Consider the following 21192-nt stretch of genomic DNA (forward strand, 5'->3'; position numbering starts at 1 on the left):
TCGGACGGATTCACGGATTACGGATCGTAATACGCGACTCGGACGGACGGGTACGATTCGTACAGAGTGGGCTCCAGATACAATTCGTACGGACGTTTTTTTCCGTGAATCGGAATCGACCCCTTGGTGTCCGATTTAGGGGATTTTTCAGCCTTTTGGTGTCTTGTTGGGCTACCTTTTGCGTTGCTGGGTATCTCCTGGGCATTGCGGGGTGACATCTGGTCTGGCTCTCTGCTATCTCTATGGTCTCTACCGACTCTGACCCCTGTTTTGTTATTAGCTTCACTATTTATCCATGTAGCTATGTCTTGTTTGGTGATGTCCAGGACTCCTTCCATTGCTGTGGTCTTTTCATAGGCTTTATCCTTTGTGTGTGACGGTGGTTCAGCCGGTTTGGTAATGGTCTGTGGAATATGTTTGAGTTTCTCTGGTTGCAGGGGGTTCTCTGGTAGCAGGGGGGTTTGCAGCCATGTTGTGTTCTCACTTTTGGAGTAGATTACTGTTCCAGGGTCTTTCAAGAAGAAGAATTTTCTATATATTTTTGGTTGAGGGTATATGTTTTTTTTTCTATGTGACGCCCCCCTCAATGTTTATGAGATCTTTTGGTTCTTGGCTCCTCGGTGGCAGTTTAAGGTAGGGTATGAATTGAAGATTTGTTGTCACCGGGCTGTGGCTTTTGCTGGTGCTTGTCCCATTGATGGAGTAGCTTGTGGGGATGCAGATGTCCCTGTTGCCTGTTGCAGTATTGCTTTTTTGTCACTTGTCAGCTCTAGCTCAAGAGTGTCCATGCCCTTGCACCTTGCTTTCCTTTACGTTAACTTGAGTTTTGGTCTTGTGGGAGACCTCCTTACTCTGCCTGATCTCATGTCCTCCTTATTGACCTTTGTGGCCTGGTTTATATGGATGCAAAATGCTTGAAGCTTGGTAACAAATGCTGACTCTCCCTTGGGAGTGTCCTTTATTTTTATTTTCCTTTATTCCACTGAGCCTGCCTTTGACCCCATGGACCCCTTTTGCCTCTGATGGTCTGATGCCTCTTATGCTCTCAGCAGCAGCCTCTGTGTGCTTGCTGCTCCTAATATTGTATCTAGAGGTTAGCAGGCGGGCTTGTGGCAGATGAATAGATGAACAAATGGTGCACTCGAGGTGGACCCACGAGCCACACCCGGCTTCAGCAAGTACTCTTGACTACTGCCTCTGTGGCTGTGCTTCTTTCTGTTGTGCCCATTTGCTACTCAAGTCCTCTTGGACACCACTGGCTGAGTAATTAAAAAGCAAATTTAAAATTGTCGAAGGACAAAGACGAAGATAGTGGCGACTCTCTCATGGCTCTCCTGCAGGAACAGCCACAATGTTTTGGCTTTCGTGCTAGCTTGACTATGCTGCTTTAGGTTAAGTACGACGCAGGCATTATGCCTGCCGTGAGCTGCTAGCTACAAGTTGTACAAATTTATCTCAGCTGTTGTGTTTGATCCTGGGTGGGAGCTCTAATAAATGCCTGAATGGGGCTGAGTGGGGCCGTTGGGACAACATGGGGCTGCTTGGGGCTTGGTCAATGGGGCAAGAGGGCTGGAGCAGGGAGCAGGGCACACTGGCAAGCCGGACCCAACCTAGTTGGACTCACCAAGCTCACACTCAGCTGCGGCTGCTAATGGGGGCCGCACTCTCTGCTCACTCGCTCACATCGTTGCCACTTTCACTCCCCTCAATTCAATGGTGCTTTGCGGTTTGCCCATGCCGTCCCCCGCCGCTTTTCAAGGTGCTGTGTTCCTCTGCCTACCTCTGCAGAGGGGTTGCAGACCACTTGTCTGGGTTGGAGCCCCTGGACTGCTGAGGTAGCAACCACTCCGCACCGCCGGTCACTCAGCTGCTCAGCTCTGCTCTGCCGTGTCATGTGACTCACTGGGGACAAATGTCATATGCAAGGAGTTGGTCTCACAGTGTTGAAAAACAAATTTAGCTGTCTGTCACTACCGGGACATGTAGAACACACCACCCTGCTACATAGGGCTTACTTTAGGGGTGACTTATGCGAAATTAAATGGGAGTTTGAGTCTTTGCAAGGGTTTAAAATGTCATGTCGGGTGGCAGTAAACTGCACACACAGGCCTTGCTATGGCAGGCCTGAGACAGGTTTGAAAGTCTACTTGTGTGGGTGACTCAATCAGTGCTGCAGGCCAACTGGCAGCTTTCAGGTTACAGTTCCTTGGCAAATGATATACAACTTTACAAGGGATTTATAAGTAAACTAAATATGCCAATAAGCTATATAGGCAGCAGTGGAGTTTTCGCAGCCAGTCACGGTTTTCGGAGTGTCACGTTTCCCGTTGCCTGCCGCTTGATGCTTGCGGTTCTTGACCGTCAGCCGGGAGGCTCCTCCAGCCCACTGCCACTCTTGTGGCCCCCATTACCACCCACCTACCAGCGGGGGCAGCGGTGCAGGGGTGAAGCTTGCGGGCATTGCGGACTGCTGGTGTGACCGCCGTGGAGGCTGCGGCTTCAGTCTCAGTCAGCCCGCGGTCACTTACCACAGAGAGGAGCAGCTCAGTGGGTTGCAACCATTTAACCAGCTTGATTGCAATCCCCCGCCTGGCCCGGCTGGCCCTTTTTGACTCTCTCGGCCCCATCAGCCCCTTGGTCCCAGCCCCGGTCTGCAGTGTGGTCCGCGGTGTGGCATTTAGAGGACCTGTGCCGAGGCTGAGGCCCTCTCTCCTTGTCGAACTGCTTGCTCTGGAGCCTCACCTCGGAGCCGCTGAGAGAGCAGTGAGATTGGAGGGAAGAGGAGCGGGCTCGGCGGCAGGGGGACCCCAAAGGAGGGCCCTATGGTTCGAGGATGGAGTGCTGGCAGAGTTTGAGGGGGCGTTGAAGGTACGTGGAGAGAAAGTGTGACTACAGGCGACCAAGTGAAGCGTCATGCAAGCCTGCGACCTCGTTGGGTATACTGCCACTGTGTTTCCTGCTCCTTCTGCCCACTCCCGCCTCTCAGTCTTTCCTCGCTGCCTCTCTTCCTCCCTGAATACCTCATCAAGGTCTGGTAATTGCGACAACTGCGGTCACTCCTATTCCCATCTTGGCGTGCTGCGAGCTGTGAGCAAGGAGCTCACCAAAGACACACCACGGGACTCCAGGGACCCATTGCGGAGTCATCGTACTGCATCAAAGAGAGCCCTGGGACTGAGGACAGAGGTTTTCAGACCCTAGCTGCATCTGCAGTCGCTAGTGGCAGAGGGTAAGCGGGTAAGCGGGAGCGGTCACCAACAAAAGGATCACAGAGGAGTCAGGGCACAGCTGTTGGGGGAGATCTGCAAGTACAGTATACCGCACACCTGCCCTCCCCAATTTGCCCCACTACTGTTTTGCGACAGCTTCTTGCACTACCCCTGCAAGCCAACACACGCTGCAATAATCATCACTAAGTACCCCACTATGGGGTTTGACCACTTTCCCTTTCTGCTGTGAACCTCAGCTCATGAGCAGCAGTGACTACATCTTCTGACAGGAAGAAGGAAGGAAGCAAATTTGAGAGCTTCCAACACTGTAAGCGGCTGGGCGTGTCGAGCGAGGAGGGGCCCAGTGGAACGCCAGATCATCTTCCCGCAGGACCCCACCACACATTCCATCGCCTGCTGACTACTGTGTGAACAGCTGACTTCAAACTCACTGGGTGGGGCCGAGGCCAGCGGTGGTGTGGCTCTCAGGGGGATTAACCGGGATTAACCAGGAGAAAATAATCTGCTCAAAGACCACTCAGCCACCCCGCCAGGTTCCAGGGCATAGACAGCTGCCTAGCTCAAACACTAAACGCCAAGGAGAAAGTTCAGTCCACCGTGGGACTGCATAACCACCAATAACCAATCTCCCTCACAAAACGATGACAAGAAAAAAAGAAAAAGCCTCCCAGCGTCAAGAAAATGCCCTCGCAAAGTCAATCCCCCCAACCCAAGTACCACCTACAATCCTAAGGAGTGCAAGGAATGCTGTCCCAGACAAAAAGTATTTTTTAAAGTCTCCAGCAGCAGGGCTCATAACTCAATTCTTATACAAACGTCCCTCTAAGGACGAGAGCCTCCGCGCCCCGACAGATCGATCAGGATGGATGAAAGCAGTAATGGAATAACCCAGCGGTTAGAGAGCCTTACTAATAACAAGTCGCATGCACCACAAGTACAAAGCACAAACAGCGGAAACATACATTTCGAAAGACGCCTGTCCCAATCTTGCACCTGGCCATGTCGCCTCGTAGGAATCAAGCACAGACATGCAAGTGACCCACCCGCTGACGCTACTGCTCTAAACCTAGAAAACCACACGCAGGTAGTGACAGCTCAAATACATCATCAACAACATCTCACACTGCAGGCTCCAGCTCAGTTACAACCCCTTGTATCCATAGGCCCCGGACCATCGAAGACCAATGAACCAGAGTGCCATCAAAACCTTGGGTACCTATCTCCTTTATTTCTTCACAACTTGGAATCAAGGATACAAAGTACCCTAGACCATACTCCAAAGCTCCTCAGAACAGCCAGTGTAACCCTGTTCTCCCCATCCCCTACACAAAGCTCCCACAGCCACAGTTGTCACGACGGTAGTTTCATTAATGAGCCAGGTCCAACCCCACCGGGCAAGACAGGCCGCTCAGTGGCAAGGGCACTACTCTGGCAATCGAATAAAATGGAATTGCAAATCGACCTCTTATCCACCATGGTCCAACAGCTAGTGGAACTGAGTAACAAGATGGACTTTAAAGAGAACAAGCTCAGCGTCAAGCAGAACAATGGGAATTGCACCTGTTCCTGTGTAGACCTCATGGATAAATGGGCTACACTTCCAAAAATCTTAACAGATCTGGTAGTCTCATTAAAAGCTCAAACAGGATGCACTATGGGCCCGATGATTAATAACAGTACCTCACCTACCTCAAACCTCACCGACCCTCACAATAACTCAGTTAAAAACAACCCGGTCAAATCTTCAACAAAGTCAGACACCCAAGGTCTCCTTGTACCCACTAAACCCTCCATCAGTCCACCCAGTCCCATATCCAGCCCCCGAAGCTTAATTCCAGGGAAGATCAATAAGGGCAACGCCTCCTTGGAGACAAAGAACGAAGAACCCCTCTCCAGGAGAGCCAAGAAAAAACTTAAAAAATAAGAGAAAAAGGCCAAGGCATCTAAAAAAATTGCCCTATTATTGCCAACTCATTCTCAAAATTCACAAACCGATAAAGACAAATCACGGACCTTTTCAATATTCACTAAAAAGCATAGTACAAGTAATTTAACAACTACAGTACCAACACCTTCGGACGCCAAAGAAGAACCTGTTGAGCCATCACAGCCAACTCCCAGCACTAGGGACTTGCACGGTTAATCCAACTCAGCCATCTCATTCATCAAATATCAGGAATTTAGAGCAGAGAAGTTTTTCACGCACAACCAAGGAACAAGGACCTGACACCAGGGACAAGATAGCCCAGGCCCCCTTTAGTTTGGACTTCCAAAGGCCTAGCGCTCAAACCGCGCAGTTACTGCAAAACCCGGCCTACGGCTCTGAGCTACACCAATGGGATTCAGACCCAAGCCCCAACTTAAACACTGTACAGATGGGCCCTAGTTCTCAGCCCAAATCAATCCCAGACACAAAACTATGCATGAGGTAATCCTCACCTGAGATACTTTATCAAAGGCCAACACAACATTCTAAACAGGGGCAACATACTCCGACTTTTCAAGCATATCCCATCCCGCTCAGAAACACACTCAAATGACTTAGCCTGGGTTACGTTCCTGTGTCTCTCCAGTGACTCTCATGGGGAGTCAACCTCAATCGGGCCGAGTCGTCACTCTCAGGTGGGGCTAATACCAGAGGAAATAGCACAAATGACTGATTGGGGCATTGACACCGCTTTCCCCATACCTGAGAAATACCCACATGTACTAGCAGCACCATCACCAAGGAAGGAAGTCTATTCCGTGCTAAGGGGAACAGCGGGCATTGAATCAGGGATAAGCCCAGTGAGAGAGTCAAGACCTTACAATGCCTACAGGATAACAAGCACGCTTAACTGAAGGATAGTCCACATTAGTGGCCCAAAGCACTCCAGCACCTGTACTGGTCCAGACGGACAGCCGCCACAATGGCACCTTTAACTCCACAAAGACTGTCCGTCATCAGATCACCGCAGGAACACCGGGAAATAACATACAGCTGTTCATCATATCCTGGAACGTTGCTGGGCTAAAAAGACTGCTTGGGTGCAGATCAGTAAAAAAATACCTTTCCAAAAATGACATCCTGTGCTTTCAAGAGACATGGGCTACCAAACCTCTAACTCTCCCTGGCTTTTTCGAACTTCATTGTGCAGCCAGAAAACGTAATATCTTTGGGAGAGCCGCTGGCGGGCTCTCAATTTTTATTAGCCAAGCGCGCAGAATAGAGGCAACGTTACTAACAACGATCACCGCTAATCTGCAAGCGGTATTGCTTTGCAGATTAAAAAGTAACAATAACCCAATTTGTCTCTTGTTAATCAACTGCTAAGTCAACCCCGCTTCCCAGCAAAAAAAGCAAGCACTAAAAATATTGTCAACTAAAATGGACCATCTCATAAATAAATAAGTCGCACATTTTCTAATTATTGTTGGGGACATGAACACCTGAGAGTTGGGACACCGAAAAACGGCCTCCCCCGCCCAGATCAAACTGGCCCCCCTACAGAGCCTCCTCCTCTCTCACAATATGATTTCTGCCCACACAATCAAAAAAGCTGTGGATCCCCTCTGGTTCCCTCTCCCTACCTTCAGGGACAAGTCCACAATAGATTACATCTTTATTGTGGATAACCTGGTACCATTATTTAACAACTTCGAAGTGGGAAATAGGAATGAGAGCAACCATAGACCATTGAGGGTATCTCTTCAGCTAAACGGAAAGCTCGCAAAACAACTGGAAACACGGGGGGTCCCAACCGGAGAAGAACACCACGAATTTCTAGGGAGAATAAAATGGTCTATAAACTTAGGTACAAAACTCCAGGTCTGGATTAAACAAAAAGAACGGAGCTCCTCAGGCACAAGCCTTGAATCCCCACTGGAGAGATGGAGAACACTCTTAGATGAATAAAAATCCGTCCTTGTGGGACGCACTGGAACCGATAAAACTCAGGCCTCCCATCCCCAATGCCTACCAGCAAAAATAAAATCAAGGGCCTTAGTTCAAACCAAGCACAGTCTCTCAAAGTCCTTGAAGGCAAGAAGAAAGGGAGTCCTAAACTCCCAAACACCAGTAATATCAGCGCTTCACAGGGAGCACAGAAAGAAAGTATGGGAAATGCAAAAAAAAAAATCGAGGCTGAGTGGCTGAAAATATTTAATTTTCTCAAAGAAAAGGGTCACATCCAACTCTGGAGATACATTAAGAAACATAGCCATAGCAGACAGATCAAGGAAAATGGGGTGTCAGCCTCGGAGTGGGTCAAAAATGCAAAGCAACTATTTACAACACACCAAAACAGGTCTTATACCTAAATACAACCAACTCCCCTAGAAATACAAAAAGGCGTCAAGACTCTAGTCACCACTAAGGTCGATATAACCAACCTAATTAAAAAAATGACAACAGATGGTGCCCCAGGCCCCAACGGAGTCCCTGCAGCAGTGTTCAAAGCCTCTCAAGGTTTCTGGGCAGAACAAATAACATCACTCTTTAAGTATGCACTTGCTACTTCTATTGTTCCTTTGTCATGGAAAAGCTCAATACTTTTTCCCATTCACTAAAAAGGGGACCGTACGAAACCCGAAACATCCTCCCCTTCTTCCAATCTGGCTTCAGGCCTCAAAGCTCTACTATAGACAATATCTTAGCACTGGGACACCTGTCACTCCGAGCGACCCAGCCATCACAACTACCCCTATTTTGCTGTTTCGTCTATTACAGCGCAGCCTTCGATTGAGTTGACCGCGGGAAGCTGTCGGAAAAACTGGACCCCAGGGGTGTTTCTCAAAAACTGTTAAGGGCTATAATCGCCCTCCATGCGGGGAACTGGGTTTGTGTCAAAACCAGTCAAACGACTATAACAACTAAGGTTCTAACCAATAATGGACTCAAAGAAGGATGCGTCATCGCCACATTACATTTTAATCTTTATACAGCCGATCTCAGCAAAGCTCTGGAGGGGGCAACTCTATTGACCCCAAGGCTGGGAAATGAGCGACTCCAAATCCTCCAATACGCAGATGACATCTTCATAATGGACCACACCAGGACAGGCCTACAGAAAGCCTTAGAAGCTCTGCATGGGTTCAACAAAAACAATCTCTTGGTGAACCAAGAGAAGACTAAGATAACTATCTTTGGGAAGTACCACCAAAAGAAGACAGCACAATGATGCCTAGGAGACCTGCAAATTAAAACATGCAGAAGTTATAACTACCTCAGGCTCAGGCTATCAGATGGGGCCAAACCTACAGCCCATCTGAAACATCTAAGGAGCAAGGGGGCCAGCATTACATACACCCTGAGAAAACTCAACAGACGTCTACAGAGTCCAACTGCCGAACCCATCCTGAAAGTTTTAAAAGCAAAATTAATCCCCTCTCTGAACTATGGCCACCTAGCCTTCCCCGGAGCCTTCACCAAGTTTCTGATAAACCATCAAATTTCTGCCCATAAGAAGGTGCTAGAACTTCCACGACAGGCCAGGAAAGCAAGAGTAAGGTTGGAGCTGTCTCTCACCGTCCAGACATCAGCTGCTTAGGGGATATTTTAAAATATTATATTAGCACCCTGCGTGCCCCAGAAAACTCTCTGAAAGGCTAATTAAAACAATCTTTGAAGAAGACCGATCTCAATGGCAGGTTCAGCTGGCAGAAGCCATAGAATCGCTAGAAATCAATGCTCAAAATGTGCACAGTTTAAATATTCCAGTAACCGCATGGAAAAGAACAGTGAACACACAGGTAAAGAAAATGTCCTACGAAAGAGATCTGGAAAGTTTACACCATCATCCCAATCTCTCTGCACTGGACGCTTCCTACACAGTGGGCAAACCACAGCAATACTTCGAGCAAGCACTGACAGTCCCGGCCTGGAAAAAAATCACCTATATGAGACTGCTCGCACTGCCTATCGTGGATTTTAACCTAGCCTGGGCCCGGAAGGACCACTCAGCAGCATGTCGTCTGTGTAGCTATCACCGGGAATCCTAGCTCCACCTGCTGTGCTGCTGTCCTAAGCTGGCTAGCGAGCGGCACCGGCTGGTTCTTCCCATCTGCAGGTCCTATGGCCTAGTACGATGTAGAGAAGTCTCAGACCTGTGTTTTTCTGCTAAAACAGCCCAAATAGTTGCACGGTTAGGGAAATTCACAGAATCAATCCGGGCAGCCCTGTCAGAGAGAACTGAGTCACAAAAAAGACACCAGCTGGGCTTCAAGCAAGAGAGACTATGACATTACTCTCCACAAAGTTTTATGCACTTGCACTTTATTGCCAGTTTGGATAAACTGTTTTTAATGTTTTAAACTTTTCTACAGTTCGTAGTAAGTTGTGTGAGATTTTAACTTTTTTCTTTTTTCCGTTAGATTATTGTAAAAATAGTATATTGTAACAATTTTAAGTAATTGAACAATAAAGCCTAACTCAGGAAAAAAAAAACAATCAGCTATATACCAATGTTTAAGGAAGAATCACATACGCTCAGCACTGGTTAGCAGTGATACAGTGCTCAGAGTCCTAAGGCCAACAAAATGATTCAGCAAAATGTTGAGGTAAACATGCAAAAAGTTGGGGGTAGACCACCCTTAGGCTGACAGATCTAAGAAGCTTAGGGGCATATTATCAAGGGATTTATCTCTGCTTTATTAGCTTTAAAAGCCAAGAAAGCGGAGATAAAATTATCTCCCTATCAGCAACAGGGTGCTAACACTCAAATTTGCATGTTAGCACCCTTTTTCTCTACACTTCCCCTTGCATCTCTAATGAGATGCAAAGGGGGCATTCCAGAGAAAAATAATAGGAGAAATGTTGTAAGCGACATTTCTCCTATTATTAAGGATATCGCTAACCCTGTTAGTGATAAAAAAGCAGCGCTAACAGCGGTTAGCGCTGCTTATTTACACCTGGTATTTTCCTGACTTAGCCATGATATCCTATGGAAGGTGGATATCATGGCTAAGTTTGTGAGCCCCTATCATCAAGCTAACGCCAAAGTTCGAGAGATTATCGTTGGTTTTCCAGCGATAATTTCTCATTTGGCCGTTAGCGCGAGGATTTTTATCACTTCTGAGATAAGCGTTGCTAAAGGCACGCTATCTCAGTGATGAAAATCCACGCTACCCGGCGATAATTATCCTAGCGCTAAGTGCGCTTAGCAATAGTTATCGCTTTGGCTTGATAATATGGCCCTATATTCCTATCCCTGACTAAGCACTTGTATGCACAGGAATTGAAATTGGAGTTTTGTAATAATAATTACCAGACCATCACAGTGTTCCTATGATAATTTCTGGCAAGTCAAACCCGCCAAATGTATCAGACTTAAATTCCTAAAGAAGGCAAAGCATGTGCACTTTAGTGTGTTAAAACCATTTCCGCATGCTATTCCTTATTTTCCTGTTGACAACGTGGAATAGCAGGTATATGTCACACGTGCTAAAATACTGCTCCCTGAGGTGATGGTATTTCCAAGTGGAGTAAAAAACACCCCCTATTTTGGACTAACTTGGAATATGGGCCTTATAAAATGTGTGACTATAGGTCTACATCAAATGATCTTTGGTAGCCTTGTTGAAAAGTTATGAGAAGACATGCAGGATCTCTTTCACTTCCAAGCTTTATTCCAATGTAACTATCAGAGCGAGTCGCCATTTTGTACAGGCCCATGCATTCACAAAGGATAGGATGCCAATACCATGTACCATGGTAGGAAAGCAGGCTTTAGGGTGGTTCAACTGGTGCAGCAGCACCGGGCGCATGGCCTGGAAGGGGGGGCTGACCTCAGGGGGGGTGCCGAGTTTAATAATCACTTACGTTTTAAAAGTACCTGCTACAGAGTTCCTTATGTGTCCAGCTTTCAAGCAGCAATAACATGTGAAGATAACTCTTAGGATTAGTGCTCCTGCTAGAGCAGGAGATCCGAGTTTTGTCTAGTGGCAGTTTTGACTTGGCATAAAGTAGCACAGAGGTTTGCCTGCTGCAAAGAACACAACTGAATTTTATGTGGATAGCTAAGTGGATTAGTAAAGTCAGCCTTTACCAGCGTTTTAAGACAAATGAAATGCATGTAAAAGATGCTTTGGAGTGAGATGAGGGCACTTTTCCTGGGTGGAAGTGAGGAAATCCGAGAAGGAGGTTATTGGAGGGGCGCCCACAAATGATTGTCCCACCAGGCGCAACCAGTGCTAAAGCCAGCCCTGCACGGTGGCAGTGCCCTGCAGGAACGTGTGAAGGACACCCGGCCACGCTAAACTGCTTACACCTTGTGTATATATATATATATGTCCAGAACCCCTCCAGAAATGAAAGGCAGAGAAGCAAACCGGAAACCCTTTATTTCAAAATTATGCAGCAACGGGCATATGCATATGCTCTTCAGCGACCAGAATGAAACAGGAAAGTGAGGTGTAATCACAAAAGTGTGTCTTGTCCCAACTGAAATAGTAAAAGTTCGCTCCGCCTCTATCAGTGATTCATATCACCTGTGACAGTTCCTGGGGTGTCGAATTGACTGCAAGTCCCAGAATGCAGTTGTGAGTCAGGATCGGGCGGCCCAGTGGTTGCGCGAACTTCAGGGTTCTGTGAAACCCTCTGCCCATATCCTGCGCTGCCTGCAGGAATATGTCGTCTCCTCGAGCCCCATGACTGCACAACCACCTCTTCCAAGGATCTGTTCAACTGGGGTAAGAATGGCAATGCATCTCGCCCAGCGCGGAATACAGTGACTCCGACACCGCTTCTTTTTCCGCCTGAATAGAGAGGTGGGCTTGGGTCTTTTCAATAACTTGAAATATAAAGTATTTCTGCCGAAACACCAACGCCAGTGTAGACCAAGCCGTCTTGTGTGCAGGGGCCTCTGTAGCACACCGCTGGCTGGCATTGCATAAATGTCCAGAACCCCTCCAGAAATGAAAGGCAAAGGCCGCAGTAGGGGAGCAAACCAGAAATCCTTTATTCCAAAATTATACAGCAACGGGCGTATGCATTTCGGCCCAGTGGCCTCTTCAGCGCCCAGAATGAAACAGGAAAGGGAGGTGTAATCACAAAAGTGGGTCTTGTCCCAATTAAAATAGTAAAAGTTCGCTCCGCCTCTATCAGTGATTCATATCACCTGTGACAGTTCCTGGAGTGTCGAATGGACTGCAAGTCCCAGAATGCAGTTGTGAGTCAGGATTGGGCGGCCCAGTGGTTGCCCGAACTTCAGGGTTCTGTGAAACCCTCTGCCGAAATCCTGCATTGCCTCTAGGAATATGTTGTCTCCTCGAGCCCTCTGACTGCACAACTATCTCTTCCAGGGATGTGTTCAACGGGGGTAAGAATGGCAATGCATCTCGCCCAGTGCGGAATACAGTGACTCCGACACCGCTTCTTTTTCCGCCTGAATAGAGAGGTGGGCTTGGGTCTTTTCAATAACTTGAAATATAAAGTATTTCTGCCGGGGCCCATGTAGCACGCCGCTGGCTGGCGTTGCATACATTTGCAGAACCCCTCCAGAAATGAAAGGCAGAGGCCGCAGTAGGGGAGCAAACCGGAAACCCTTCATTCCAAAATTATGCAGCAACGGGCGTATGCATTTCGGCCCAGTGGCCTCTTCCACGCCCAGAATATATATATATATGGTCATGTGATCAAGGCTATCTCTAGCCGAAACGCGTCATGGCGGACTGGTGCTGGGCTAACAATCAATAAAGAAAAATTGCACCATCTTTGGGTCTTGCTGGTTCCTGTTTACTCGAGTGGCTTAATTCGCTGCATTGGTCTACTTTGGGAGCTCTACGTACCTCATATATATATATATGTTATTACCTACTGGCGGTCCCCAGTAGGTAGGTATTGTTAGGACCTAGCTACCATAGGAAATCCGCAACATTCTATTGTGAATAACTTTGGCGCTGGTTGAGGAATTTGCGTGCAATTTTCCAAAATTTAGGCCAGCTCCGCTCAGCTCCTTCCCTGTAAGTGTCAGGGAGATTTGTGAAGTGGTGGCCAAGAAAAAAGGGGGTACCAAAACGTGTTTTCCCCATATTAATTTCCATAGGAAGAATTGACAAGGCTACAGCCCGAACCCCTGTATGGAATTACACCAAACTTTGCAAAATTGTAGGGACTGGTACGCAGATGTGCCTTTACTATATTTGGTGAAAATTGTTCCAGTGGTTTTTTTTTAAATTAACCTCGAAAACGCATATATCTATAGGCGCGCTCCAAGCGCTCACCCGTACGCGTACCGGGGAGGGCACCCGGCGCGCTACGGGAGTGCGCGAGCGGAAAGGTGATTGGCTCTCGGGTGTCTGTCATCATTCTAAACAGTCCGGAGAGTCCGCCATCTTGTGTCTCGGTAGAATCAAGACACAAAAGGTGAAAATTAAAAGGGGGAAATGATTATAGGGGGGCAGGGTAGACCCTCCCTGACCCCCTAGGTTTTCTGAGGGGGGCCTAGAAGGACCCTGAAGGGCAAAAAAACAAATTTTGTTTTTGAAATTTTTGCGGGGTAAGCGCTGGGTGCGTTCCCATGTATGCTTCCCGGAACGCGTACCCAGAGCGTACCACAGGGAAAAACAGTGAAAGAAAATAGTGTAAAATAAGAATTCGGATTGCTTAGGGGTAGGGTAGCTCTAAAAAGAGCTGTTGTGATATGTGGGTGATTTAAGTACCTACAAGTAGGTACCGATGCAGAGTCTAAAATTCAAGAGATAGACTCTGTTACCCTCATCTGAGAAATGTACACCGTCTCCTCTGTAGATATCTTGCATGTTGTAATGCAAGTTATTGTGGTATATGGAACTCATACATAGTCTCTGAGGAAAGCAGAAACAGATCCTTTTGGGACCCCCTGAGAAGGTCTAGGGGGTGAGGGGCACTCTACCCTGCTCCCTTTTCACGTTTTGAACTATCATATTTCACTCTCTTCTGTAACTACACAAAATGGTGGCGATAGCGTGCATCAGAGACAGACAGTGAGAGAAAGGAGGCAGGAGATGAAGAAGAGATGTCAAATACACATTGGAGAAAATATAGTGGGAGAAGGGACGTAAATATGAGTAAACTTACTACGTAACATGAAGATGTTGCACTCTATACTATAAGTATCACATTATACTACAATCACTTTGCTACTACCTCATAAATTAGAAATAAAAATGAATAATATGTCAACTAATTTTTAATTTGTAAATATTAATTTATTGTTCAAAATGTTCATAATTTAATAGAACTTGTAGAATGTCCTCATCTGGAATTTCCTCTTCAGTCATATGATCAGGAATCTCCTCATGAAAAGTGTGGAATGATGATTATTGAAATTCTATTGTATCCAAACATTCGATAAATTCTTCGTCAAGAGAATCATCAAAAAAATCATTTATGTCATCTCCTTGTGATAAAATGTCATTATTGGTGCTGCCAATATCCGTGACATTTTGAATTTCAATAAATGTAGTTGAAATTTCAAAAGAAATTTCCTTGATCTCCTCATTCTGATCTATTTTAATTTCTAATTTCTTACTGTAAATTGCAGAAAAAAAGTAATCACTTTCATTTATCGTTTTTAGTAATACATAATATAAAAGTAGCTTAATCGAGTATTTAGTTCTTTAAAATTAATTGGTAGTGTATAGTATCAGGCAGGAACTAGAAATATAAAGCACTGCAAGTGATGAAGCCTATCTTAATCCATAATTATAACAGAATGACTGTAAATAGCTAACAGAAAACATTTTCCAAATTATCTTAAAGTGTACAACATAGTTCCCCTTACAAATTAAGAACTTGCCTTTTTGAAAGTAGGAGAAGAGTTAGTACTGTGTAATTCAAACTCCAGAAATTGAGCACCCAAAATTCCTCTCAAAAGTACCTCAGACAGGAGTATCACAAAATGGCAGTGTTTTCCTCTCATTTAAGATATATACATAACCAATCATACTTCATCACACACAAATTCAAAACGAAAGTAACATTTTTATTGGTTCTAAATTTCAATACTTTCAAATGTGTTTTCCCAATGCAATTTTTCACAGGACATTTAGACACGGCTTCAGCCCGAACGGCTGAATGGAATTACACCAAACTTGGCAAAATGGTAGGGACTGGTACGTAGTAGGGCCTTTTCCATATTTGTTTAAAATTGCTCCAGTGGTTTTTATGAAATATAACTTCAAAAACACATATATATCTATAGGCGCTCTCCGAGCGCTCACCGGTACACGTACCGGGGAGCGCGCCACGGAAGTGCACGAGCGGAAAGCTGATTGGCTCTCGGGTGTCTGACAACATTCTAAACAGTCCGAAGAGTCCGCCATCTTGTGTCTCGGTAAAATCGAGACACCTGAGGTGAAAAAAAAGGGGGGAAATGATTAAAAGGGGGCAGGGTAGATACCCCCTGAACCCCTAGGTTTGCTGATGGGGACCTAGAAGGACCCTGAAGGGCTAAAAAACTTTTTGTTTAAAAATTTTTGTGGGGTAAACGTTGGGTGCGTTCCCATGTACGCTTCCCGGTACGCGCACCCTGAGAGCACCACGGGGAAAAGCAGTGTAAAAAAATAGAGTAAAAATAATTTAGAGTGCTTAGAGGTAGGGTAGCTCTGAAAAGAGCTGTTGTGTTATGTGGGTGTTTTTTGTACCTACAAGTAGGTACCAATACAGAGCCTCAAATTCAAGAGGAAGACTATATTCCCCTCATCTGTAAAATGTACACCATCTCTCCTATAGATGCCTTGCATGTTGTAACGCAAGTTGTTGTGGTATATGGAACCCATACCATAGTCTCTGAGGAAAGCAGAAGCAGGTTTATTCACATGTTTCCTTGCTTTCTCAACCTGTGGACAAAATTGGTTGGACCAGTTCCATTTTTGCCTTTGGCATATATTAGAAAATGCCAAGGCAGTTTTTGGAAAAGTGACATCAATTGCCCAAAGATGTCCTTTAAAAGCATTTCCACACCTACCCCAGTCAAAGTGCCCAGGTCATTGCCACCACAGTGCACAATTATGACGTCAGGGTGTGGTAGATGCATAAAGGATTTTACCAATGGTATCAATTGGTGACTTCTCAATCCTCTCTGTCCAATCCACACAATGTCCACATTTGGTAAATCAAGGTTGCAAATACCTCTGTTACTTGCATATTTTTCACTCCAATGAACAAAGCTATTACCCACAAACCAGACTTTTGCCATCTTGAAGGTAGATGTGCTTGTATTCAGATGAGTTGTGGAAATGAAATTGCAGTTTGAAAGTAGGAGTTATGAAAAAAAGTGGTTGAGATTCACTGCACTTAAAAAACAAGAAAATATTGGTGGTTTCTTAACATTCTCCACTGAAAATTAGGGTGTATGCATCTGTTTTTTAAAAGAAGTCATTGCAAAGGTTCAGAAAAAGTCATTGAAAGAAACATTGCATATAGTTAGCTAGTACATTGAGAGGTCAAACACCCTTGCTGGATTCTTTTGCAACATAGTATGATTAATTTTTCAACTGTGTGCTGAGTTAGGTGGGAGTTACCATGGTAACAGGGTGACTGAGCACTGGGGTGATGGGTGAATATTATGTGAGTTTGAAAGTGTTGAAATGTAGAACCAATTTAAATGTTAGTTTAGTTTTGAAATAGTGTGGGAAGAATTTAAATGGTTAAGTCCAGGAATATGTCTGAAGAATTACAGGTAATCAGGGCCATTTCTGGTTGCAGTCTTTGAGGTGTATTTCAGAGATTCTGCTTAAGAAAATTTGGTGTGTGTGACTGACACTGTTCTACATCTTTCAAAGCATTTTTAAAGGTGAGTAATGATTCTTTTAATAAAGATAGACTGCTGTATGCACTATGAGAAATATTCAGAAGCATATTGCATTGTGTGTCATGTTTTTTTGTAATGCTGTTATAAAATTTAATGGTGCCTATTGGAAATGTATTTTAAAATGAGTTAGGTTTCTGCCTTGTTTTGTAGTGGTCATTTAAATGGGCTGTGCTCTGTGTCAAACACGATTTACTATGGAAAATGTTTTCTGGTAAAATTTCTGGCTTTTAAATTTTGGTCAAGGATTACACTGAGTGTCTGTGTGAAATAAGGAATTATATTTTCACATTTGTCAATAATGTCACCTGTGTCTGCTGACAGTTTGCCTCTCGTAGCTATATATATGTGGTCTGTTTTTTGCCAGTAGAGACAGTGAAATAGTATGAGCAGAGACACACATATTGTATGCAGAGACAGACATGGTAGATTACATGTAACATCCTGGTTATGTGCCTAAGATCACACTGTGAGTCAAGCTTGATTTTAAATGGATCTGGGTGAATAATTTGCTTAGTTGATTTTATATTTTTTTTGTATTTTTTTTCCGGGGAAAAACAAAACCAGGGGTTCCAAAACTGCTCAACAGGACCAAAAAAAGGTGAAAAATTAGGGACGGGGAGGGCAGCGGTGATCCTGTCTCCTCTGAGCAATCAGTTCATTACTCTGTTCCCCAAAACAGAGCAGTTCATCACAGTCCATGCATAGTATTTTTATGCGTGCAAACACTGACTGCACTTTCAGGATCATTCTTACACCTCTTTTAGAAGCTGTTGAACCACCAGTCGAGGTGCTGGCCCCATCCCTCGGTGCATTCTGTGCCAGGTCCCTGACACTCTCCCAGGCATAGTTCTGGGCGTGCCTTCTTTGCACATGCCTAATCATGGTGGAGTTCCCAAAAGTATATTAGTCACCACGAGAAAGAATAGTGTGGCATATCTTGCATTCCACCTTTGGAGCATTTACTTTCTTTTCTCCTTCTGGAATGCTGAAAAACTTCCAGATGAAGTGCTCCTTAATTTTTGGTTGAGGAGGGTCTTCATTGAGAAACTCATCAGAGTCACTGCTGCTTGATGGTCTTGCAGCCATTCTTTCCAAAGAATTGAAGAGGAGAAAAAAGAAACAGGTCTTGCTCTCTCAAAAGTGAAAGAGGTAGTGAAGGAAATGGGTTGGGTTCTCATTAGTTGTAAAAAAAACAATCAAGTGTTTGCATTATGCTTTCAAAGACGATTTTGCATTCTTTTACCAATTGTAATTGTAGATTATGTAAAGTATTAGTACTGACAAGGTGTGTATGTACATAGGAGCTGTGGTGTGTTTTCAAATTATGATCAGAAAATCGTTTTTAAGGAAAAGGCATGCTTTAAAAAATTATGAGAATTTATTTACTTGTGATGTGACTCCTGCAATGCGTCGCTTTTGAGGAACAGATGCATGATGCATCTGTGTTGTTATTGCCCCATGCTGATCTACAGTGTACATGTACAAAATGATGCATAAGTGTTGCACGGGCATTGTAAATACTCTCCTATGTGTGCTTAGCCATTTCAAGTCACTTCCCCCTGGTTCAAGGGCCTTGTAAATACGTCCCCATGTGTGTCTGGTCATTTGTAGTCACTTTCCCCGTGGTGCAAGGCCCTTGTAAATACGCCCCCATGTGTGCTTGAAAAATGTTGATTTTGATTGTTTGAGTTACATAGCCATGTTAAAAGTTATTGAAAAAAGGTGCAAGTACCTTAAAAAAACGTTTTCATGTGTATTAGGGCATTTTAAGTCAGTTCCCCATGAATGTAGGAATATAATTGTTTTACATAAAAGGTTTAAAAACGTTTTTTGAAATCAATTGCATGCACACCAGAATCAGTATTTTACCATCAAATTGGTTTTGATGGTAAAATACCGATTTGTTAAGGCTCCTGGGACTCTGAAGAGTCCCACCTACATATGGGTGGCTTCAAATCGGTATATTTACCGATGTTTTATTTTACCGATTCGGTAATATATTGCCCCCTACATGCCAAATTTTGTAAACTGGTCGGTAGCGGCCGAAAATACAGTTTTTCGTCCATTACCGACCGACCTACATCTGGCCCTTAAAGTCTTAGGGGCAGATTTATGATGGTTGTGCGCCTCTTTTGTGCTGCTGTTGCGTCACTTTTATAATGCAGGAGAGATTTACAAGATGCACCATGTTGCAAGATAGCAGCCGCGGGTCGTGGAGGGAGTTACGGTGGGGCAGGCAGGCGGGGAGGGGGAGGGGCAGGGTGGAGGGATGTAAACACTGGCATATGGATTATTGCAGGTAAGTACACAATTTAATGTGCGTAAAGTTTCATGTGGGCTTTTTGTTGCAGGGTGGGCAGTCATTTGCATGAAAGCCCTGTAATACTATCACTATCACAGTAAAATTAAAAACATTTTACTGAATCATTTTTATAGTATTGCTGAATCTAATTCTTACTGTTATTGATTTACTGTTTGGTAATAGTGGTTAATAAAATGTTTTATTATATTTTACCACAGATTCAACTGCAGATTATTTAGAAATTAGACAATGCCGTCAAAGGATAGAATCCGAAAGGCTACGAAACGTCAAAGACAGTAGATTACTAAATGCTTGCAGCAGTCCTCTACATTAAAATCACCTCAACGCACGAAGAAAGCTCCGGGTAAGAGAACGAAATCATTCCTTAGAAACATTTGTAGAAACAAAAGTATAACTACAGAAAAAGTTTTAGTCCAGAAAAAGAGAGCCAATTTAAATGGAAAGGAAAGGCCCGTCAAAAAAGTTTCTGCTAGAGCAGGAGATAACTCTGTGCATGGCAGTAGAAGGGAAAATACATTCAGGGACATTCATAGGCGAATGTTCCGCAACAGGGTAATTGTCAATTTGCTAAAACAATTTGAGAAAGGTCAACAGAAAGTGGCATTTTATAAGAAAAAGAAAAATGTAGAGAAAATTATTGAATAGGCTTTCGAAATTAAGTGAAAGTTATTTATTTTGGTAATTAATAGAATTAGGAAACTAAACAAGGTAATCTATGTTTTCAAATCAAATTGTATATGGAAGAGAGAAGTTAATCGAAATAATTTTTGTGAAGTTTTCTTAGGAGAATGGATGCATAGTTCAAATAGTGAGGCATTTTTTAATGAGGAGAGTTATTTTCAGGACAATGATTTGGTGCATGCAGTTGACAGCAGTGGTCGAGCATATGAGGTAAAAGATGGTTGTCCGGTTGAAAAAGAAATACTTGTGTCTGCAGATGCAGAAGAGGTGTTGAGTGATGAGGTTTTAGGGAGACGTCCTAAGGGACCAGTGTACACCTGGAAGTGTAGTTCTATTTGCAGTGTGCAACAGGATTCCATCAATTTACTTTGCGATTTTATACGGACATTTAATAAGAAAAGCTTAAAACAAAAAATAACGTTTTTGCAAGAATTAGATCCTTGCAGAGTGAGACAAGTGACAGGTTTGCATGGTCATTCACTGGCTTGTCTTTCTAGGAGAGTATGCCAGAGTGTTTTTCATCATTTCAGGATGCTAGCAGTGCATCATAATAAAGTGAGGAAATTAGTTAGAATGTTGTATTATGCTAAGAGTACAGCAATTATGCTTAACAAATTAAGCAGAGCTCTTTTGCATGGTTCTGAAGTAGATGTGAAGAATATTTGTCAAGAAAATGAGTTCTGTTACTTTGCTGGTAAGGAGAACAATGTTGATATTGAACCACTAGAAGAAGGTAATGTGGAAGACAGTGTACAGATTTTCAGTACACATAAGTTTCACAAGGAAATTTCCACGTTTATGGTGAAAACATGTGAGAGGCCTAATTTCACTTGTGTGTGTTGTCGATGGACTTATTATAAGAATCAGACTAAGTTAGAGGATTTATATGCAAAAAGTGATATGGAAAACAATAGTGAATGGAAGGATTTTGTCACATACTTGATGGTAGAAAATTGTTTTGATTTGGGAGCAGAGCAACGTATGTGTACCTATTGCTATAACAAATTAAACCAAAACCAGATGCCTGCCAAAGTGGTTTATAATAATCTGGAATTAGTTGACATTCCTTCTGAATTGAAGGATTTAAATACTTATGAATCTATTTTGATTCAAAGTGTCCATCCCTTTCAGGCTATTGTACGAATGGAGCCAAAGACAGGGAAATTGCCTCCATCAGATTTACAGA

Source organism: Lissotriton vulgaris, chromosome 4_1, assembly GCF_964263255.1.
Source record: "Lissotriton vulgaris chromosome 4_1, aLisVul1.2, whole genome shotgun sequence".
Lineage (NCBI taxonomy): Eukaryota > Metazoa > Chordata > Amphibia > Caudata > Salamandridae > Lissotriton > Lissotriton vulgaris.